General features: G+C 35.6%; 1 non-coding gene across 1 annotated transcript; it reads left to right on the forward strand.

Moving 5' to 3' along the window:
• The first annotated feature begins 4,421 nt into the window (after positions 1–4,421).
• LOC115833484 lies at positions 4,422–4,548 on the forward strand. Its single transcript, XR_004028912.1, has one exon. It is a non-coding gene; the product is annotated as a small nucleolar RNA ACA64 (small nucleolar RNA).
• Positions 4,549–5,130: the final 582 nt, after the last annotated feature.

Raw genomic sequence — 5,130 nt, forward strand, 5'->3', positions numbered from 1 at the left:
AGAAGATAGTTGCTCAAGTTTGTGCCTATTTTTCTATTATCTTATCTTAAGTCTTCCCCATGAAAGTATTAACATAAGGCTAAAAAGTCCAAGGGAAGCTTGTTAATGCTGATGTTATGAGCAATAAAACAATCTGGTTATAATTCAGAGGATGGGGGAGTGTGATTGTTATTTTCTACTTATGGCTCCCTAAACATAAATAGGGAAAAAAAGAATTGGAAAAGTAATGAGTTTCAATATTATTACAGTACTCTGCTCTAAACTCAAGCTGGTGTTATAATTGAAAACAGACTTCTATTATTAACCTGTATTTTCTGAGGCTTATAACTCAGTTATTAGTAAATACATAAGGAACAGAAACAGCCTATAATGTCACATTATATTATTCAGTCTATGCAAATTTCATTTGGTTTAATAAAGCAACTTACAGCATGGATTCTGAATCCATGCCTGGATTTAAATTTTGGTTCTGTCTTTTACAAGCTTTGTCTATACAGTAGTTACTTCTCCGAGTCTTACATTCCTTTTATGTAAAATGAAAATAATCAAAGTCCACCTACCTCAAAGAGTTATTGAGAGAATTAAATACGTAATATACTTAGAAGAGGTTCCTACACATTGGCGATACCGTGTGTGTGTTAGCTATTATTATTGTCAGTATCTTCCAAAGTTGTTCAGAGTAAAGAAGGGAGGAAAAATATCAGAAGTAGAGAGGATTTTTTCAAACTGTGCAATCTTCATGATCATGATAAACCTGTCTAGGGAAGATAGTATATCCAATTCAAATGCAGATCACTGCTGTTTTGGAGCATTATTACTATGTATAACCCTTGGGCGTGTTGGAGTTGTAAAACAGGTCAACAGATACTGCTACGCGGAGTCATATACGTATAGCAACATACGTATAATCTCTGGGTCAGGTGCTTTACATACATTCTATTAAACTTCATGGCAACCCTGAGAAGAATGCATTGCTTTTCCTGTTGTATACATAAGGAAACAGCAAAGGCAGAACAGGTGTGAATTTTCCAAGGTCACACAGTAAGTAACACAACTGAGGTTTGAAACCAGGTCTCTTTGTCTCCAACTTTTTTTTTTTAACCCCACCAACCTTCTGTAAAAATATATACATATATTTTGACCAACAAAGTGCCACTGTAAGCATCTGTGAAATAAATGAACCACTGAACTATATCTGGAGTGTGACTTTAAAGAATGGGATATATTTTTGTTAATGAGGATTTCAGACCAAGCAAGAATTTTAGACATAAAGGAAAAAGGAAAGCAGGCTTTTTCAATAACTGCAGACATGATTCCCAATGACTGTCTTTGTATATACAGTGTGTGAAAAAGATTATTTTTCTGACATTAGTCTTTTCAGTCACACCTATACACACAGATGGGAGGACATCAAAATGTAAGTAGAGACATATATTATAGCTAAAGATTAAACTGAAGCTGATATTTGTAGCAGAAAAATAATTAGCAAGTGCACAAATCAGACTTTTTTACATGTTATATGAAGGATTAAATGTTTTGTGTATATGAAGAGTTATATTCTTAAGGCTTAAAAGAGACCTGTGCTTTGTTTGCAAATGTTACGTTTTATTGATAAGCATTAAGGACTGAACGTTGCAGGAGAACTCAAGTTTTAAGGCCTAAGAGAAAAAAGAAACAGACATAAATTTATAAATTAGTAAATCATTATTTTTTTCTATAAAAACCACAAATATGTTCTCCAGCCACGATATGTATCTATGTTTTACTAGGGGGAAAACCTTGGCTTTATTCTACTAAACTGTTCCATATTACTGTATTTTTTTTATGGCATCAAGTAATAAAAATGAACTTTACTTAGCCTAGCAAATGTAAAAGAGAATTTAATTAAAGCATTTTGGGGGACATTTCAAAATGCTTGGGAGAATCCAAGGTAAAGGTAACCAACCAAGACTTTTTGAGAGGTAGGAATCGGGGAAGCTCTGGAGACCAGCAGCAGGAAGTCTTGAACTTGTTTGGGAGACAGGGGGCTCTGTGAATAATGTGACTAAGTGGAGTGATCCACGTTCTCTGTACTTGTTAATGCAAAATTCCACATTCCCAGCTTTGGTTGGGTCCTAGCATTGTATATTTGAGAATTGTTCCTAGAGAAAGGGGTGAGGGAGATATTGTGAGGGGCCAGCTCTCTGCAAAAATGTCAGTTGCAAACACTACTTCGTTTAGAAATACTATGTTGTCTTTTATTTTTTCCAACATTACATTTTTAAAATTTTCAAACACATCAAAATTTGAAAAAAAATTGTACAAGAAACAATAGGTGTTTACCACCTAGTTTCCATAATTGCTAAGACTTTGCAATGTTCACTTTATCTATCAACTTATACAGCAAACACATGCCACATTTATATTTTGCTGAGTCATTTAAAACTAAATTGCAATAGTCATGACACTTCAATTCTAAATAAGTTAGCAAGGACATTTTTCCTAACTACATACAACACCATTATCACACATAAAGAAATCAGCAATTTCATGATATTATTTAATGCAGTGGTATTACTGAAATTTCCCCAACTGTCTTCTGTAATTCTACTTTTTAAATCAGAATCCAATGTAAGTTCATATATGAATGTGTCATGTCATTTTATTCTATTTTCAAGTTAGAATAGCCCTCTCATCTTGCTTTTTGTTATTACTATGACTGTGACACATTGAAAAGGCCAGGCCAGTTGTAGTATGTTCCTCATTCTGGATTCGTGTATGTGCCAGTTACCAGTTTATTGACTTTCAAATCCAAATTCGACTTTAGTATCTGCTCTGAGATAATGGACTAGATAGCATTTTCTTTTGCAATGAACCTGATTTTCAGCATTGTCAGAGGATGCTGGAGGGATATGACAGGAGGAAGGTGGCTTCTCTCTTTTCAAGTGTGCTGCATTTTGGTTGTTTGTTTTTATTACTCCTGCTGCATGGTTGTTCAGAGATGTGAAGACATATTTGAAAACATCTGGTAGTTCCCTGCCCCATCCACATGCCCAGTGTGTACAGCTCCTCAGCAACTTCATAGTAGCCCTGCCTCAGGCCTGATGACCACTTTTTCACTGCCCTTTCTCTGAAGACATTGCACACTATAGGCCTTAGACTCTCAGCAATGGCTCAACTCCCTCTGTGAGCTAGCCCACTAACCGCCATTCCTCTTCACCTGTGGAGTTATTTCCTTCTTTCCTATTGACTGTAGACCAGCTTCTTCCTTCTCCACTAGCAGAAACCTACAACTACAGCTTCCCCAACAAGGTCTCAATGCCAGGCCTGAGAAGGATACCGCCACTTCCAGGGATGTCCTGTTTTGGGTACTCTCCTTCAAATCCAGAGTATCTCTTAGAGGTCTCCTTTTATCTTTAAAATGATTTTCCATTAATAGCTCAACAATTATTTACATTAAATTTACAATCTAGATTTACTGCATGGTCTCTGTCTTTTGAATGGGCCCAGACTAATACAATATGCTCAGTTATTTTTGGTCATGTGGTATTGTTTAATTTGTTTATCCCCAGGATTTCCTGAAAATTGAGATGAAATACTTTGTTAGATTTAAGTTAAACAGTTTTGGTGAGAATAATTTATACATGATGTGGTATACTCAGCATTTCATCATATAACAACACAGCCACACAACACTATTGTATCTTTATTAGTGATGCTCATTTTCATTCCCTTGTTAAGGTAATGACTGCCAGTTGTCTCCACTGTTAAGCTATAATTTTTATTGACAATTAGCAAATAATCTGAGAGTTGACACTTTGGGATTATGTGAATATCCCATTCTCCCCAAATATTTTACTAATCATTTTAGCATCTATTGATGATTATTATATGAGTTATTTCATTGAACATTGCAAAACGGTGATTTTCTAACTCTATTTTTTTTTTCTTCTTTAATAATTAGCTCTTCTGTGAAGAAGAGTGTTCCTTCATCACCCGGTGAAGAACTTTGGCAGAGTAAATGCATTTTCCCTTTCTTGATTTCAGAGTAATAAATTGATATCTAATAGTTACCTTCAATAGTGGCAAAATTATCTCTCTGCATCATTGACTATCATTACAAAATTATGAATCTTTATTTAGTATTTTAAAGGCAAAAATGATAACTATTCTTTCTGATGCTTTCTTTTTTCAAATTTGGAGTCCTTTTAAGACAGTTTCTTGGTCATTTTGACTTGACACTTTTAGTCTTTGAGTACTTTCTTGGCTACTGCCATCATAAGATGTTTTAGGCTCTGGAATAATGTACTGTTACAAGCCCTCTTCTTTGGAGTGAAAAATAATATTTAGAAATATGCTAGGTGCTAGCTGAGCTCACTGCTAGTGGACCATCATCACTTGATTTTTGTTAGATCTTTCAGTGTATTTAAACACTGTCCAGTGTTGGTTGTAAATAACCCTTGGCTTTGGTTGTGGCTGTGGATGAAATTCAGCACCTAGAGCCACCAGTAGCCTTAGCTCACCACCCACTGTCTCAATGTCATGGGTAAAACCCAGACTCTGACAGGCACTGTGGCCCCTGGCCCAGATGCCCTGCTCCGATGCAGCAGATTGTGTAGTCTGACTTCTGGCTTGGGATCCCTAACTGTGTCTCCTGTCCACAGGACACCCAGTTGCCCTGAGCCTGATGCCCATGCCTCTAGGACCTTAGAGATAAGCCACTTGGTTGTCCCCATCTTTCAAATAAAGCTTTTTGTGCAATTCAAATTCAAACACTAATAATGACTTTATATTAATATTTCCGATTCAATTTGAACATTGGGGGCTTTTCTCTTAATTTACCTTAACAAAGCAATAAAAATGAGCACCACTAATAAAGATACAATACAGTGTTAATCCCATTCACAAGGCAGGAGCCATCATGACTTAATCACCTTTTAAAAGCCCTATCTCTTAATATTGTTGCATTGAGAATTAAGTTTCAATATAAATTTTGGAAGGTAAAGAAATATTCAAACGATAGTATTCTGCCCCTGTGCCCCTACCCAAATACATGTTTTTCTCATATACAAAGCATATTTTTTCCTTCCTAATAGCCTCAAGATTCTTAACTTGTTTTAACATCAACTTCAAAGTTTAAAATCCAAAGTC

This window comes from Nomascus leucogenys, chromosome X, assembly GCF_006542625.1.
Source record: "Nomascus leucogenys isolate Asia chromosome X, Asia_NLE_v1, whole genome shotgun sequence".
Lineage (NCBI taxonomy): Eukaryota > Metazoa > Chordata > Mammalia > Primates > Hylobatidae > Nomascus > Nomascus leucogenys.